This window comes from Lactuca saligna, chromosome 5 (genome assembly GCF_052625555.1).
Source record: "Lactuca saligna cultivar CGN05327 chromosome 5, ASM5262555v1, whole genome shotgun sequence".
NCBI lineage: Eukaryota > Viridiplantae > Streptophyta > Magnoliopsida > Asterales > Asteraceae > Lactuca > Lactuca saligna.
This window is the reverse complement of record NC_136421.1, coordinates 157,064,786-157,085,105: the sequence shown is the minus strand read 5'-3', so window position 1 is coordinate 157,085,105 and position 20,320 is coordinate 157,064,786.

Sequence of the window (20,320 nt, the reverse complement as noted above, 5' to 3'; positions counted from 1 at the left end):
TACTATTAATCCTATTAACTTATTTTGTTATGATATTAGTGGTATTTACGAACATTTTTATTATATATATATATATATATATATATATATATATATATATATATATATATATATATATATATATATATAATTCAACCAATTAGCAATTTATGATCCCTAATTAATCATAAATTGGGGATTAATTTAATCATCTCTTTAAAAAAATGATCTCTAATTAATCATCTGATTAATCCCTGCCTAATTGATTAATCCCTTAACCTAGTCCACCAACTATCTAACATTGAACGTTTTTCACAACTTTGATTATATTACATAATATGATCGTATAAAATAAATATATTTAGAAATTAGTTAGATGATGTTACTTCTTCAATAATAAACTCCGAGATAGATGATAGTACAATACATCATGCTTTTTGACATGATTTAATATGCTCTTTGACATGATTTAATGAGGTATATTTTGGAAAATATCGTTAATATGCAAGTGTACTAGGTTGTATTGGAAAAATAAAATGTTATCATTTTAAACGATTTTTTTTTTGAATTTTTTTACTGTCTTTAGTAAATAAAAAATGTACTATATAGCGAAATTTGTTTACTTATAAATTAAAATATGCCATTTTAGTTAATTCAATAAATTAAATTATTAAATATAATATAGATAAAGAAAAATAAATAGATATATTAGTTCTATAAAATAAAATAAATAATTATTTTAAAATAAAAAAGCACATTGAGCAATCGAATGGTGATTGAACCCAATTCTTCGGTGGAAGCTTCATAAAGGGAGAGTTAAATGGATTCAATGCTACATCACCTGTAACATCTAGGTTTTTGTAAGACTTGTAGTTGAAATACATATGATAGGGGCCATGGCCCCCCTGATTTTTGATGTTATTATACCTGAAATATATGTATACAGATGTAGTTTAACTTTTTCTTAACTTTTTGGCCCCTCCAGATTCATGATATATCTTCATATATGCAATTCAAGAAAACTATTTATTTTATTTAGTAATTAACTTCAATAAAACTTGAAAATTAATTTTATGTCATTATCTCTGTTAGACATTGGGATATTAGGTAAGAAAAATAGATAAGTGGTTAACAAAATCTCAAAAAATTATTGAAAAACTAAATAAATTCTAGAAAAATTAAGATACAGGTTGATTAAGAAAACCAAAACTCTATAAGAAAACAAAAAAGTATTCAAATGTAGAACTTATTATTTGGAAAAAAGAACTCCCAAGATGTGAACACCTCCTAAAGACTTTTCATATGTGCATTCTTGGTCTCTCCTCTCGTTGTTCGCTGAACTGGAACACCGACAATCGACTACGTTTCCAGTACACTTTTTATCTCTCTTCTTCGTTGTTTGCCCGATCTGCAACTCTGACCAACAACATCTGATGAGCTCTCCACCTCTCATCCCCGCTAGATTTGTAAATTTCTTCTCTTTTTCTCTTTATTATTTTTTTTTTCTCTCACTAGATTAATAGAACTTAGATATGATAAAATTTGAATGACAGATTAGTTTATGAGCTCACCAGATTAATAGAACTTACTTATGATAAAATTTGAACGACAAATTAGGTTATGAGCTGTTCAAGTACTACAATAATGTAAAAAGGAAAATGCTTTAACATTTTTTACTAATTGTTATTTAACTAAACAAAAAAACACCATAAAATTCTATAGATCAAATTCATTTGTTAAAATATATAACTACAAATCAAAATCCCAATCATATACTATATGTGACCTTTCTGTCGGAGTTTTGTTAAAAAGCGTATATATATAATAACTTTGTTAAAAGTCTTATAAAGAATAAAAAAACTTACACAAATTAAAATAGGTGTTTCGAAGAACTTTATTTTTTTTCAAAGGTATTTTGTTTTACTGGAACACTTAAACATGTTTTGTATGCATATGAAAATTTGGATTAGTAAAAAGATAGGTGACTCCTAGATTATCACACCATAGTGTGGGTACATGTTTTACTGGAACACTTAGTTCAATAAGAAGGGATTTCAGTCAGATAATTTCAACAGTAGTATCCACAAGAGCTTTATATTCATACTCAGTTGAAGATCTTGAAACAGTGCGTTGTTTGCGAGCAGTCCAAGAGATCAATTTCGATCCCAAGTAAATAACAAATCCTCTTGTGGAACGCAGATATCTAAACAACCAGCCCCATCTGAATCTGAGAATGCATGAATAAGATTTGAAACGGAGTGTTTCTAATGGACATCTGTAAAGGCCTGTAAAGAAGATCCCGAGTTTTGACGAATAAGAAGTCTATAATTAACTATGCCCTGTAAGTAACGCAAGATTTGTTTAACTGTAGCCCAATGATTTTTTGTAGGAGCATGCATAAATTGACAAACTTTATTCACAGTAAAAGCAATATCAGGTTGAGAAATAGTGGCGTATTGAAGAGCCCCCACCATCTTTCGCTAAATAGTTGGATCCAAGAGAAGAGGACTATTAACAAGAGATAAGACTTGAGTCATGCTCATGGGAGAGGACACTGATTTGCAATCCTTGAGACAGGAGCGATGAAGAATATCCAAGATGTACTTTTGTTGAGACAGGATAAGATCATAATCACGAGAGACAACTTCAATACCCAAGAAATAATTTAATTTACCAAGGTCTTTAATAGCAAAAATGGATCCCAACTATTAAATAATGCGATTAGTTTCCGCATTATCATTTCTAGTGATGATAATATCATCCATGTAGACAAGGATATAAATAAGAGTTCGACCAGATCGTAGAATAAACAACGATGGATCCGTACGAGAGCCATGAAATCCTAAAATGTGTAGTGCGTTGGAGATTTGTTGAAACCAGGACCTCTGGGCTTGCTCTAGGCCATAGATGGATTTGTGAAGTAAGCACACATGATCTAATTTGGAGGGATCAACAAAGCCTTGAGGTTGTTGGATGTAAACTGTTTCTTTTAAATCACCATATAAGAAAGCGTTTTGAACATCGAGTTGTTGAAGAGACCAGTTGTTGGTCACACTAAGAGATAAAACAATACGAATAGTGGTGGCTTTGATGATGGGGCTGAAGGTCTTGTGATAATCAACGCCGGGTTATGTTTGAAACCTTTAGCTAGAAGATGAGATTTAAAGCAAGAGACGTTTCCATTTGGATCTTGCTTCAGCTTATAACCCCATTTGCACTCAATAACATTGGTGTTTCCAACAGGTGGTACTAAGGTTCAGGTGCCATTTTTGGTGAGATCATGAAACTCTTCGGCCCTAGTAGCACGCTAAGTTGGAAATCGGTTAGCTACTGAGAAGGAAGTTGGTTATGTAGGAGGTATTGTAGTAGTGTAGTTTGAAGGGATATAAGGGGTAGTGCGTTTTGGTTGGGACGTAGGTTTGGAGGTCGGGTACGAGGGGCAGTAGGTGGCGTTGGAGCGGTAGGTGTAGATGGATCGGTTGACAGAGCTGCAGTGGCTGGTGTGGATTATGGCGGTACCGAGGCAATAACCATTGGAGTGAGAGGGTGGTTAGATGGTAGTGGAGTTTCAATGATGGAGGTAGAGGTGGAATCAGATAGGTCAGGTATAAGACAAGGAAAGGAAGAAACATATAGGGTATCAATAGTAGAGGTAGAGGTAGTAGGTGGTGGTGATCTAAAAGGAAATCATTCTCACTGAAACGAACATGATGTGCAATGTAAATGTGATCATTGGAAGATAATGGTAGTCATGATGTAATGGACTATAACCAAGAAAGGTACAAAGGGAGGATCTGAAATCCATTTTGTGGTGGTTGTAGGGGCGAAGATGCAGGAAGCATTCACAATCGAAGACCCGAAGAAACGAGTAATCAACGTATTTGGTTGAAGACATGTTGGTATGGAGACTTGTTGGATGAAGTACGAGAAGGTAGGTTGTTTATAAGATACACACCCGTTTTAAACGCAAATTGCCAAAACCAATGAGGAAGATTAGCATGGGCAAGAAGAGTAAGGCCAATTTAGACAATGTGACGGTGACATCTCTCAACAAAACCGTTTTGTTCACTAGTATGAGGACATGACTGATGATGGATAATACCAAGGTTTGTGAAAAAGGAAGATAAGTTGAAATTCTCCGATCCAGTCAGTTTGGATACTTTTGATTTTTGAATCAACTTATTGTTCAACCATTTTAACAAAATTGGTGAATGTAGTGTAAACATTTGATTTTAATATCAATGGATAAAACAACATATACCGAGAATGTTTATCAACACAATGCATAAAAAAGCGACAACCATCAAAAGATAAGGTCAGTGAGGGACCTCAAACATCACAATAAATAAATCCAAAATTTTATTGCTATGAAAAGAGGAAGTTAGTAAGAAAAGTTTAGAAGATTTTCCTAATTGAAAAGAAGAACACAAAATAGAACATTTTTTTTGATGAAAGTGGTAAAGAACAACTAGATATAATTGAACTAAGAGCGCGTTTATGTGGATGACCAAGGTGGTGATGCCAAATAATAGAAGACGCCTTGGTGGTTGTGAAGGAACGCTTGGGAATGGACTTGAAACTAGGAAGACGTAGTGAGTAGAGACCGTGTTACTTGCTCCCATAAGGAGGGTGGTGCATGTAGATTGATCCTTCACAAGAAATAAAGAAGAATGAAACTCAAAGAAACATCATTGTCATGACAAACTGTTGAATAGATAAAACATTTTTCTTAACTTCGGGAACATGAAGAATATTAGAAAGACTTGAAGGTTTTATGTAATGAATAAAGTTTGGAAGAACCAACATAAAGAATAGGAAGAGCATTACCATCACCAACTTGAAGCGAGTCAGGGCCACGATAAAACTTAGAGGTGTGAAGGTTGGATAGGTTAGGTATGGTATGAGTGTTGGCACATGTGTCAGGACACCAAGTGGAGGCTGATATAGAGGCATTGTCAGGAAAAGTTGCAAAGTTTTCCTGAGGATGCGATCTTGTAGGTTTGTTAGAGCCTTGATTATTGGGGCACTATGAAGGTAGATGACCTATGCCATAATGGTTGCAATGACCATAAACCATGTTTTGAGTGCAAGCCCAAGATAATTATCTAAAAGAGGTTGAGTTGTTGCTGTCACGAGACCGGTTCTGAAAATTTCCATGCGAGCTATTCCCACGATATTTGCCATATAAATTACCCCGATAATTATTTTGAGGGGGTAAGCTATAGTAAAGTTGGAGGATAAGCGTTCTGTGGTGCATCCAGATTAAGTTGGAAAGCAAGTTGGGACACCATCCGTTGAAGTTTCTGGAGTTGATTATGAATAGTGTTGATCATATAGTCATGATCATTGTGGTTGCAGTGAAGGCGTGTGGCTATGATGCGGTGGTAGTAGGAAGAGTTTTATTGATCGTATAGTCATGATCATTGAGGAGAGCGTGTAGCTCAATGAAACTGATACGTGGGCGATGAGACAAAAGAGTTGACTTGAGACCATTGTACTCCTCTTGTAAGCCAGATATAAAAAGTAAAACCAAATCCTTCTCTTTGACGTCTTCATCGATGTTAGCAAGGGCTAAAGCATACCCCTGTATACAAGTTAGATAGGCAACCAGAGTCTTATCACCTTGCATTGTGATTTTGAGTAGTTATGTTTTTAGTGTGTATTCTCTAGAAGAATTGTGTGGTGCATAAGCTCATTCTAATGCAACCCAAAAATCTCGAGAGATGTTACCTTGTACATGTTGAAACGAAGCCTCTAATATGGTTGATATAATAATCATGCAGATGTGGGCATCATTAGCTATCCAATATGGATATCTAGGGTTATCCATGATTGTTTCTCCATTTCCAACCTTTTTTAGGACACGGCATGGAACCATCAATATATCCGAACAAGTTATTGGAAACAAGGAAGGGTTCGATCATAGCCTTCCAATACCCATAGTTTGTGGGTGAGAGAGTAAAGCAAACTCGTGGGAGTTATTAGCTATTCTTTCTTGAGTGGTGAAGGAAGCGATTGTAGCCATGAAGTCTTCTGAATTGAATGACGATTAGAGTTTAGTCCGTGGGGGATATTGAGATCGATGACATAATTTTTATTGAGTCATAGGGTTAGATTTTTCTTGGCTCTGATACCAAGTGAAACCATGTATTTCATCAATAATTAAAGATTTCATAAGATCCTAGATAAATAGTATTAGATAAATACAGTTAGGTACCCTCTATTATAGGCAATGTAATATTCTCTACTCAACATTATCGAACACTCAACTGGGTGTTAGATGAAATCAAGAGGCATACAAATTAGGGACCATTAAACCCCTAAAAATTAAAACCAGTTTCAAGATACAAAGTTATAAATGAATCTTTCCTGTTTTCGAAACCAACTGAATCACCTAATTGAAGTTAGGATGAAAAAGTTAGGGATAAAACAAGATCACAAGATAAGATCCATTTGTCTAATATCAAAAATCATTTAGGGAGTGTTATGACCCATGTTGTACAATCTTAGTTATGACTGCTTGATATTTTAGTAAAATCATGCTAAATAATTCTACAATCACCCTGGATGATTTTAAGGTGGTAAGTGGCATTTAAGATGAAAAATATTTACTTTTACTCATTTTCTTCACAAATTAGTTCCATTGAGAAGGTGAGGTTTTAAGGAGATTTTGTTCATATGTCCCTAAATTAGATTTAATCATCCTTGATCATAGAATATCAATATTAGAAGGTATGTCTTCTTGAGTTCCTTCATCTCTTTGGATTTGAAACAAAGCTAGGGTTTGGTTAAGTGTGTTAAAAGAGGTCATAATGGACCAAATTATGATGTGTTGTAAGTTATTATGTAAAATAATCAACATATAATTTATCTCAAAAACTCCATGGATGAGGCAAATCCATGTTCAAAGAGAATAGTCAACACCCTAAGAAGGGTGTTGTACAATTAACAAGATTTGATGATGTTAGCTATTAATGTGGCTGAGATGGATGTTAGAAATGATAATGTTAGATTAAACTTACCTATAAATTGAATAGAAGATGAGTAGTTGGTTTTTTTTGTTCTTGTTTAACTCAAACCAAGGTGTTAAAATGATGGTTAGTGTTCTGTATTGGTAAAGCATAGGTGGGGACCTTGAAAATGGAAAAGAACATAAAGAATATGGAACTTTCCATCCATAATAGTTCAAGGTGAGTAATTAACTATGATTATAAGAATGTAGGAATTCTATGAGAATGGACAATGCTAAACATTTGTTTTTGCTGTTTGATGTTTTTGAATGGTAGAACATGAGGGTAGGGTACGTGAATCCTTGGATTGATAATAATAAGGGTCACAATGTTGATTGTTAAGAATGATGGTCTTCCTTGTAAAGTATTGGTATGAGATTATTCACATAATAGTTATAAAGATGTTTGTAAATAGAAGATATTGTATACTTATATCATTGATTATGAAGAGCTACAAGTTAATAAAGATAATGATTATCATATAAGTTTTGTAAGATAGTCATGAGATGATTATATACGTATGATCTCATTAGTAGATAAAAGAGGGGTTTGACTTGAAGTTAATGACATATGTAAGAAAAACAAAAGTGGAATAGATTCCCCATGCAGATAACTATGAGTAAAAACTACTTGATATATTTTGTAATTTAAGGATAGTTTTTTTTACTGTTGTTGAAAATATCATATGTGTTCGAATTAGTCAATAATTAGGAATTTATATATAAAAGCTTAATGAAAGGGCTTTTCATAATGTAACACTTTATTATGGATGTGAACTGGATTATGATTTTCTTTAATAGAGATGGTTGTTTATTTCCTCCTCGAGAGGAATGGTTGTTTATTTCGTCATCGATAGGGATGGTTGTTTGTTTCGTACCCTATAGAGATGGTTGTTTATTTCTTCCCTAATAGGGATGGTTCTTTTATTTCAACCCTGATAAGGATGACTGTTTTGTTCCCGATAGGGATGGTTGTTTATTTTTTTATTGATGGGGATGTATGATTATTTCATCCCCGATAAAGATAGTTAGTTATTTTGTATCCAATATGGATGGTTGCCTAAGGATCACTTCAGATTACATATGGAGGAAATTATCTTTAATTGTTAAACATGTTATGATGTTTAGTGAATTTTATTGATTTGATTCTCTATTATTACATTTATAAGGTTTCTATACACCTTTTATAGAGAATATGATAGTTACTCACCAAGCATTATGTAGCTTACTATTTTTATAACCCATGATTACTGGTGCAAGTACAAGTAGAAAGGGTAAGGTAGTAGTCTAACTTCATGATGGCATACAAAGATTTATAATAGATGCCTTTTACCTGATGTAGTTTAATGTAACACTCAATGTGGTTTGTCACACCCCCGAACCAGACGTTGGAAACGTCCAGGGGCTTGTGCGTGACTTCATCTTGAAAAATCGTTATAGTGAATATAGATGAAACATAACATCATCATTACCATGCATAATATAATACAACTACCATTGTTTACATCAAGTACAATCATTTAAATAACATGACCAAAACATTCAATGTATGATGTTTGACAGTACACAAAACTAATCCCCTATTCTTGTTGATTCTTCTTCTTAACGAGTCCCTGAGAATACAAGTTATTTTGAAAACGTCAACATATATAATGTTGGTGAGTTCATAAGCATGTTTGTGAAAATGATTTGTATAACTTTGAAACCACCAGAAAATCCTATATTTTCTGCAAACTGTTTAGTATGTTTGTGTCAGATCTTGTATTAATGCATGTATGTTATTGTTTATTTGACTAAAAGGGTAAAGAGAATGTAGAGAGAATGTAAAGAGCATGTAAAGAGAATGTTCCCAGACAACCCGATGTTGTCTGTAAAAGATAAAGCTGCCATATCAACCCCCGAGGTTGAGTACCAGTACGAGTATGTTTCCGAGTAATCCAAAAGAAAAGAGAATGGTCTTCCGTAAACTTCATAACATTAATTCCTCTAAGTGAGCCATCATAACCATACTAAATAAAGACAATTTCAACTGTCTTGGCATTGTTGGACACCGGTTTTGATTATAAGGTATTCGTCACCCTAGACTATGTTAGTCTAACTGTAGCGAACAGCTCAGGTGTGGGGTGTCATCCCCGTATAGATCTATAGACAAATTCCAGCTCTCCCTCCAAGAGACTCTTGTTATAACTATAGGCTACGATCGTACATTTAATTGGTGCCAACCGACAAAACTCACTAGATCATTAATCGAATTTACACGAAGAAAAGTATAAACTCATTCCAGGCCCAATGAACCATGTAAGTGAACCACTAAGTCATCGCTAAATATGTAAATCATTTGAAGGCCCAATTGGAATGAGATTATATAACATGGACCCGAAATATATATGAAAGGACAACTAAGACCCATTTTACATGTAAGGTATTTATAGGCCCAAATAGCACACAAATAGTATCCAAGATCCGTCGCACATGTTAATGGGTCAATGAGGCCCAATAAACATATAAATAGTATACATGACCTATCAAACATATAAATGGGCCACTATGGCTCAATAACCTAGAAAATGGTCAAATTAATTTGTTTGTTAGTTTATCATTGGTTTTGGTTCAAGTATTCACTAAAATCGCATAAAAGCCCACTTTTTGTAAAAATGACGTTCTTGGCCCAATAAGCCAAAAATTTACAATTAAGGCCCAATTTTTGTAAGAATAACACTTTAGTCTCCATTTTGCTCAAAACTTGTGTTGATGACTAGTTTGTGGTAAAAATAACATTTTAAACCTATTTTTGTCAAAAGTATCATCTTTGGCTTGATTTTTGTGAAAACACACATTTTTCTGATTTTGGGCTTTTTTGACATAGTTGTTGGAAAATTTATAGAAAAATCATCGTAATTCGAAATTTGGATCCGTAAATTCTGGAAGTTTGGAAATTTTGTCTACTTTGTTCACAATTTTTCTCATAATTTTTAATGGCTTCTAACAAGTGTGAAATTGCTCACCTTAACAGGCTGCTCCGAAATTATTTCAAATCTGATAGGCAGTTTTGTAAAATTCGCCAAAAAATGTAGGAAAATCGTATGAAAATGTGGGAGTAGTCATTTAAAGGTCGAAAGCTGAACGTTTTGCATATAAAACAATTTTGAAAAATATTATCATTTAGGTGGTCGAAACAGTTCAAGATTGGACCAAAACTTTTCTGTGAAGAGCTGATTTTTGAGTTTAGTTTATAGATCTTGGAACACAACACTCATTTTTACTATTTTAAGTGTATAAATCCCAGATCTACTAGTTTACATGTATTATATGTGATAACACATACTTTTCTCAAGGTTTTCATGTAGATCCAAGTGATAAACTTAATATTCTTAACATATTTTTAGATTTATGAAGTAAATAACACATAACCACCAAATAAATCATGAAAAACACACATATTCATGCATACACACATAGATCTACACAAGACAACTTGTATTCTCCCCCAAAACAAAGTAAAAATCGAAAATAAGGGGTATGAACTCACCTTGGGGTGATGGATCGGTTTTGATGAAGAAGTGGAAGAAGATTTTTTTTATCCTAACAAGCTTTTCTTGAGTAGATCTTGAACGTAGATGGTTCTAAGAATCATGATCCATGAAAATATGGTGTAAGAGGAGTGATTTGAGTTTAAAGATGTAGCAAATCAACTAAGTTTGTGAGTGTTGGAATAGTGTCTAAGGCTGCAACTATATTAGGCAAGTATTTGACCCGATTGTGCATGGTCCTTTTGGGTTGTCTTCACCATAGCAACTTGGTAGGATGATTTATTATGAGAGAATGGATATTATTAATATATTATGAGAATAATAATATAGTTATTTGATTAATATAGGTCATAGATTAATTAGTATTAATTTGGTGACTTAAGGAGATTAATTAAATAAGAGGGTATAAATTGTTAATTGTTTGATAGTTACACTTTAGACTGTAAATCCTTATGGGAGATAGGGTGGACGATTTCTAGGGCTTGGATAAGCCAAAATCGTCCAAAGGCTATCTTTGGTAAGGATTTGGATTACTCTAAGAGATGATTATCCAACTAGGGTTTAAGCTGTAACCCTTAAGGAGTCTGCAAGTATAAATAGACCCAATGGCTGAAGGAATTCGACACCCCATCAAAAGTAAAGATACTCTGGCCGAATTCCTCCCCTCTCCTCTCTCTCAAATCATCCTCTTTGCTATTTGGTGTTTGTAAGCCATTAGAGGAGTGACAGTTGTGACTCTAGAGCTCCAAGACAACAAGATCAAACAAGAGAATCAAAGGTATGTTTCTAGATCTATTTTTTTGTTGTTCTTACACCTAATAAGTCATTAGAAGCCTTGGATTGAAAGCATGTTTAATAGAGAAACCTAGATCCGAGCATTAGGGTTTGTATGCGCACTTAGGAATGTTCTTATGTACAAAAACCCATCAGTGGTATCAGAGCCTTGATTGGTTTCTATTAAATTGATGCTTGAATGTATGAATCTTAACTGGAAAATTTGATTTTTATGTTTCTGAGTCATGGACTCGGCGAGTTCCATGTGGACTCAGCGAGTTGGCCTGACTCGGCGAGTCTAGTATGGGTACTCGGCGAGTCCGAGCGTTAGGATTAGCCAAAAACGGGATTTTTTCATATTTATCTTATGGAAACTTACCTTAATCATATTAGATCAACCCTAATCCGATTTTGTGATATATATGACTATATTTTTGATCTAATTGAAGATAATTATCAATTAATAAAATATTTGATTTCCTTATATTATAATTATTAATTAAATATGGATAATTATGTGATTTAGATTATTTGTTATTTGATCCTTTATGTTTTAAATGTTTAAAACTTGTCCTCAAGTTTTGAAATTTATGATTTGTGATTAAAAGTTTAATTTAGACAATTTAAATTTCAAACCCTAGAATTTTACAAGTTTAAAATACAACCCTATACTAGTATAATATTACAAGATTAATATATATATATATATATATATATATATATATATATATATATATATATATGTATGTATAACTTAAATGCTAGTCTTACCATTAGTAGGCCTCATTCACGAAGCCGGTCTATAAGGTGGGTATAAGGTTGCGGCCTATAAAATGGCGCTTAATGGGTTTACACTCACACTCACCGCTCGCTTGATTGGTGGAGGGTCGTTAGCCGAACGGGTAGGATAGGGCAACCTCATCCTCTCATTAAAAGTATAATAAGAAATACAAAGTAAGTACATGTTTTATTAAAATTTCCCAATCTTAGTTACTTTAGGAAAAGTGAATTGATGCAATCCCATGAAATTACACTTTGCACCTTGCTAAGAAGTTAGTGGAGCGTGTGTGGTTTACCGGCACACTAATTGGTTCTAAGCGAAGGTGGAAAAGGGTGATTCATTGTTTATCATAGTTCGATGGAACGTGTGTGGTTTACCGGCATATCGAATAGGTGATCGTTACAATGAAGGCACCATGTGAATTTGCATGGTAATTCACACCCGCTTTGTGATCCTCGGTATCCCAATCACAAACAAGAGGGGCATATCGAGATTTAAACATGCCATTGAAAAGTTTTAATGAATCTCATCCGAACCTAGGGATTCTCAATACATTTAGGACTTAAAGTTATGTTTTTCATGGTGGAGAATTAGTGAATCGTCATTCACTTACCTTCAAAATTGTTTGCATGTTAGATCACGACATCCCTTTTCTAATGTGTAAATATTGTTGTTGGATCCTAGCCCTAATTTCTTATTGGGTGAATATTAGGGTTTCATATTCTAATCTATCTTTGTCCTTTCTATTTATAGATGTCGAACGCCAACAATGCTGCTGCGAGTTCTTTCACTTTGATGAGCCTTTCTCAAAAGGTCACCTTTGATGGAACGAACTTTAGCAAATGGATAAGATACATTCGCACGATTGCTCGCTATGAGGATAAGGAGTATGTCCTCAATGAGAAGCTCGAGAAAATCAACCCCGAAATTGCTACTCCCACCGAAATCACCGCTTTTGAAACTCACGAGCATGATGCAACGAAAGTACATTGCATCATGATCGTGACTATGAACTCCGAATTCCAAAAGTCCTACAAGGACATGTATCCGTATGATATGCATCAAGACTTATTGGAGAGATACCATCAAAACGCGAGACAAGAGCGTTATGAGATTTTCACGAACATGATTTCCGCTAAGATGGGTCATGGAGAATCTCTTACCGTGCACTTGCAAAAGATGCAAAGGTATGTCGACCGCCTTCGCAAGTTAAATGTTGACTTTGGGGAAGACTTGGTGATCGACATGGTGCTTCACTCTTTGCCTCTGAGCTAAAATCAATTTAGGATAACCTATCACATGAACAAAGAAGAGGTAACCCTAAGCAAACTCCAAGGTCTCTTGAGGGTCGGTGAGAGCAACTTCAAGGACAAGTCTGTTGCACCAACTCCCAATCCGCCCGCTGCTCCTGTCTTGGCAATTGGACAAGGAAAGGGAAAGAAGAGGAAGGCTATGTCAAAGAACCATTGCAAAGTGAAAGCCCGAGATGGTGCCTCTTCTAGTGGGACCAAAGTTGATCCCGCTAAACCCTGCTCCAACCCGAAGGAGGCAGAGTGCCACCACTGCCACAAGATAGGATATTGGAAGAGAAGCTGCCCGGAATACCTGCAAGCCATCAAGGAAGGAAAGATCAAGCCATCTTTCGCAGGTATATATACAATTAAATCTAATGATTCCCACAATACTTATTGGGTTCTTGATACCGGTTGTGGTTACCACATTTGTTCTGATGTGCAGGGACTAAGAAGAAGTAGAGACGTGGATTATGGAAGAATAAATCTAATCATGGGGAACAGAAGATCGTCGCCTGTGACCAAGATTGGAGTGTATTCTTTAGTGCTTAGGAATAGTTTATCTTTAGATTTAAACAATTGTTGTTATTCGCCAGAAATGGCTAAAAACATCATTTCTTTTCATGGTTTGTTTAGACAAGGTTTTAGATTTTCTTTTAATAATGAGAATGGTTCTATTTTAGCTTATCTAAATGGTGTCTTTTACTTTGAAGCTATACCATGTAATGGAATTTATGAAACTGTTATGATTGTTGATAACTTAGGAAATGATGTTTTGTACTTGGATTCTTCCAATAGTATGGATAAGGCATCCTTATGGCATTTTCGTCTTGGACATGTCAACAAGAAACGCATAGCCCAACTCCAAAAGGATGTAGTGTTGGAGTCATTCGACCTTAGGGAAGATGACACATGCGAGTCTTGTTTACTTGGAAAGATGACTAAGTCACCCTTCGCTAGAACGTGCGAAAGGGGTAAGGGTCTATTGGACCTCATACATACCAATGTGTGTGGACCGTTTAGATCTACCACGAAGGATGGTAACCGCTTCTACGTGACTTTTACCGATGACTATAGTAGATATGGGTATATCTACTTAATCAAGCAAAAGTCAGAAACTTTTGAAAAGTTCAAAGAGTTCAAGAATGAAGTGGAGAATCAATTGGGCAGGAAGATCAAGATGCTTCGATCCGATCGAGGAGGAGAGTACCTAAGTCCTGAATTCCACGATTATCTCAAGGAGTGTAGAATAGTTTCACAATTGACGCCACCTAGGACACCACAATTGAATGGTGTGGTAGAAAGGCGTAATCGAACCTTGTTGGACATGGTTCGCTCTATGATGAGTCGTGCTTCGCTATCTATATCTTTTTGGGGGTATGCCTTAGAGACTGCCGCCCATATCCTTAACCGAGTCCCTACTAAGAAGGTTGCCAAAACACCTCACGAGATGTGGACGGGGAAAGCTCCTTTGTTAGCACATATCAAGGTTTGGGGTCGCGCGGCTTTCGCAAGACGAGATACTCACGACAAGCTCGAACCTCGTAGTGAGCGATGTATTTTCATCGGCTACCCGCATAAATTCTTTGGACATCTCTTCTATAGATCGAAGGACAATGTTGTCTTTGTTGCGAGGAGAGGAGTTTTCCGAGAGCGAGAACTCATAGGCCAAGGAGACAGTGGGATGCAAATCGATCTTGAAGCGATTCAAGAGTCGATAGAAGAAGGAACCTCAACCGCTGGCGCTCAACCCAAGGAGGAAACTCCGGTTGAACCGATTGACATATCATTACCTCTTAGACATTCCGAGAGAGTTAGGTTTCAACCCTAGTTGTATGGTTTTCATATTACTACTGAAGGGGACACGTATATTAGTGATAGTACACTAATAAACCTTGATGAACCTAATAGCTATAAGGAAGCCATGGCAGGCCCGGAGTCTGTGAAATGGAAAGAGGCAATGGATAGCGAGATCCAATCCATGTATGATAACCAAGTTTGGAATTTGGTTGATCATGTGCCCAGACGTAAGACCGTTGGGTGCAAATGGATCTTCAAGAAGAAGACCGACGTGGATGGAAAGGTACACACGTATAAAGCGCGATTAGTTGCGAAGGGCTTCACTCCAACTCCCGAAGTTGACTATGAAGAGACCTTCTCACCAGTTGCGAAGATAAAATCTATTAGAGTGATGCTAGCTATTGCCGCATTTCATGATTATGAGATTTGGAAAATGGATGTCAAGACCGCTTTCCTCAACGGAAAGTTGGCTGAGGATGTTTACATGGCTTAGCCAGAGGGGTTTGTGGATCTGAAGCATCCGAATAGAGTGTGTAAGCTTGACAAGTCCATTTATGGACTAAAGCAAGCATCTCGCAGGTGGAATCTCTGTTTCGATGAGAAAGTCAAAGAGTTTGGATTTGTACGAAGCGAAGATGAATCGTGTGTATATGTCAAAGCCAGTGGGAGTGTAGTAAGCTTCCTCGTTCTATATGTCGATGACATATTACTCATAGGAAATGACGTCCCGACTCTGCAGGAGGTTAAGTCCTGGCTCGGGAAGTGCTTCGCTATAAAGGACCTCGGAGAGGCTTCCTATATTTTGGGAATAAGGATAGTAAGAGAAAGAAGTAAGAGACTAATAGGACATAGTCAGAACACTTACTTAGAAAAGGTACTAAAACGTTTTAGTATGGAAAACTCGAAGAAGGGAGAATTACCGATACAAAGCAATGCCAAGTTGAGTAAGACTCAAACTCTGAGTACCGAAGCCGAGATAGCTGAAATGAGCCGAGTTCCATACGCTTCCGCAGTAGGCTCAATCATGTACGCTATGACTTGTACTCGCCCTGATGTAGCCTTTTCTTTGAGCATGGTTAGTAGATATCAAGGGAATCCAGGCAGAGCCCATTGGGTTGCGGTGAAGAATATCCTTAAGTACCTTCGGAGGATGAAGGAATGGTTCTTAGTCCTTGGAGGGAGTGATGACTTGAAGGTGCGAGGGTATAGTGACGCTAGTTTTCAGACCGATAGGGACAACTACCGTTCGCAGTCGGGCTGGGTCTTTACCCTTAATGGAGGAGCAGTAACTTGGAAGAGTTCCAAGCAGGAAACCGTAGCTGATTCAACGTGCGAATCAGAGTACATCGCAGCGATCGAAGCGTCGAAGGAGGCAATATGGCTAAAGAACTTCATTGGTGATCTCGAAGTTGTACCTGCCATAAAGGAGCCCATGGAGATTTTCTGTGATAATGAGGGAGCGGTTGCCTTGACCAAGGAACCGAGAGATCATGGTAGATCACGACATATCGACAAAAAATATCACTTTATTAGACATCGTGTAGAAGAAGGACAACTCGTAGTGAAGAGGATATCATAGGAAGATAACCCAGCAGATCCGCTTACGAAGGGACTGAGTATGGTTAAGCATTTGTAGCATGCTAGGAGTATTGGGCTGAAGGATGATATTAGCATAGATTAGATAGTATTAGAAACGTGTAATAGATAAATGTAATTAACATTTGATGATTAAAAGGAGTTTTATGTATAAGTAATGTTACTGTCTTATGTTAATTGTTTAACTATTGTTTCACTTTGCATGTTTTGACTTCCAGAATAATTAAGTTTATTAAGAATAATCGAATTGTTCAAATAGTCCACAATCGTTCAAATGTCGGAAGTAGATATGAATGAAGATTGTCATGAATAGGCATGTAGAGTGTCTAAATGGTGTTAGACATAGCAAAAGATTGCTGCAACGTTCATTAATGCTTATGAACTAGGTTTGAGCATTGGAACAAACCCGCGCTTGCTAGAATCACCTTATGGAATAAGATAGTAAAAGGTGATCGCAAGACGATAATATCATATAGTCTTAAAACCTAGATATATGGTTTGTTATTGGTTAATTGATTGTACATTGATAATGCGAAAACGCATTGGTAACTCGATGTTATAAAACGCATTGTAGTGTGTAGTTGGTTAATGAATAAGTAAATGCATATAAGTCAAAGTTTATCTGTAACTTTTATACTTTCAAGGAAAAAGTGATATCTCGGCCGCTCAATGATTTGATTTGACTTATGTGCCGGGCCTGGTCAGAACTGAATTGATGTGTTCGATTAAGTTCTATGTCAAATAAATCGGAAATTGAGAAACCAAATGCAGGACTAACTATTCCATAGTATTGTCAGCATGATATTTAACATAGGACTGTACGATCCCTTATCTAAAGGACAAGATTGATTAGATCAGAGTTTGACAGTGTCTTTGAGAGCTATGTTTGCAAATCGGAGTGTACCTGCGCATATAGTTACTAGACGTATCCAAGTGGGAGAGTGTTGGAATAGTGTGTAAGGCTGCAACTATATTAGGCAAGTATTTGACCCGATTGTGCATGGTCCTTTTGGGTTGTCTTCACCATAGCAACTTGGTAGGATGATTTATTATGAGAGAATGGATATTATTAATATATTATGAGAATAATAATATAGTTATTTGATTAATATAGGTCATAGATTAATTAGTATTAATTTGGTGACTTAAGGAGATTAATTAAATAAGAGGGTATAAATTGTTAATTGTTTGATAGTTACACTTTAGACTGTAAATCCTTATGGGAGATAGGGTGGACGATTTCTAGGGCTTGGATAAGCCAAAATCGTCCAAAGGCTATCTTTGGTAAGGATTTGGATTACTCTAAGAGATGATTATCCAACTAGGGTTTAAGCTGTAACCCTTAAGGAGTCTGCAAGTATAAATAGACCCAATGGCTGAAGGAATTCGACACCCCATCAAAAGTAAAGATACTTTGGCCGAATTCCACCCCTCTCCTCTCTCTCAAATCATCCTCTTTGCTAGTTGGTGTTTGTAAGCCATTAGAGGAGTGACAATTGTGACTCTAGAGCTCCAAGACAACAAGATCAAACAAGAGAATCAAAGGTATGTTTCTAGATTTGTTTTTTGTGTTGTTCTTACACCTAATAAGTCATTAGAATCCTTGGATTGAAAGCATGTTTAATAGAGAAACCTAGATCCGAGCATTAGGGTTTGTATGCACACTTAGGAATGTTCTTATGTACAAAAATCCATCAGTGAGATCTTACCAAGGATGATGATCTTTGATGAAAACTCCTCTTGAAACCACACCAAAACTCAAAAATTTAGTGGGAAAATGTAGGAGAGTTCTTAAGGGATTTCTTGTGAGAGTTTGAGAAAGTAAAAAAAATGGTGAGGAGGCCTTATGGCCGTGAGTTTTGAAGATGGGAGAGGGAGAGAGAAGACTTGCCTAGTTATATGAGATCTTACCTTGTTGTATGTGGGGTTTTGGTGCATGGGTGACCACCATGCAATATTTAGGTGGCACTTGCACATAATTTCTCATTTTTTTGTCTAATAAACACCTTGGGCCGAGAATTTGGGCTAGGAGAAAGGAGTTGAAGTGATTTGGGCTCAATCTTGGCTTTGCTCGAATTTTATGAAGTTTAAGAATACTTTTCGGCCCATTGGGCCCCTTGTTAAGGTTCTCGGCCCAATGACGCTCAGTTAAAGAGTTTACGACCCATTAGGGCCAATGAAAATTTTTATGGCCCAACAAGACCCATTAGAGATACGATGGATTATTTTAGGCCCACATGGCCCAAAATGCTAAAGTTTTATGAATATGGTCAATTTAGAGCCCAATTAGGTTTCTTAGGCCCAAAGTGATGAAGTTGAAAGTTTATTGGGCCATTAGGCCCAATAAGAGAATCCTAGTTCATATTAAACTTGAACCGAAATCTCTAGAGTTTTCAATACATAATCGACTATAAGAGATGTATTGGGTGAACATAGAGCATGATATTCATTTAGAGTACATGTTTTTACAATGAATGATGATTACATGAGAATATAATTTCCTAGCAAAATGCCAGTTATGACATGGTTGGTGTAGAATTTTGTATAGTAAACCATCCTTTTTCCAAATTATTCAGAAAACTAGGGTTTCATCCTTCAATGATCAATGTACACATAAACATATATTTTTTTTTTGTATATTTATATCTTTGATGATGTAAAGTACAGTTCCAAGGAACTTGACGTGGACATGAATTCTTGAGGTTGCAAGAATGAATGAGAGAATGGTTAAAAATAATAAAGAAAATTCAAAATTTATAACCTTGGTACGCCCTAAGTCTCGGTGCGATCTGCCGTTGTCATGATGCAGATTGCGACTAATTTATGGGTTTGAGCCGGTGCACTTTTTTCCGGCACGAACCCTCCTGCCTCGACATGAATTTCTTCGAGAACCTTCTTTTTAGGGTTTGCTTCTTCTAGACATGGTTTCCATCATTTTTAACTTTTAAACTACCTTTTAAACTTTAGAAATCATTAGTAATAACTTTTCCAACGATATTTAAATTGAATGAAACTAAATTATGAAAAACACAAAAAACTAAATTAAACCAAATAAACTAAAAAATTTAATAGAAAATCAAACCAACCATTGAGTTGGCTCCAACAAGCGCTACTTTATGGAGTCTTTTGCTGGAATCCATCCTTCTACGTTTTCTTTGGATTAGCCTCGATGTAACTTGGTAGAGTTCCCAAAAACCTATCTTTTGACTACCGCTTCAAGTCCATTTTGTTGTTTCTTAGGAGCTATTGCAATCTTTGCCAACAAATCTTCAACATAGTTTTCTTTTCCTATTGGGCACTACTTGTTCAAGAGGTTCCTGATATTGTCCTGCTTGCTTATATCTTATTTTCCTTTTTTTTAAAAAAAATGTATTTATAGTGTGATATCTATCCTTTCCTTGGTCAAGGTCCATATATATTTGTTGACGAGTAGCATGTGTTTTCTTGTTGCATAACTTCTTTCTGTTGTGGACATTCCTTAGTTAGGTTAGGTCCACTACAATTATTACATCCTGCTTATATTGCATGCATAAATTTTGACATCTTCTTCATTACACTC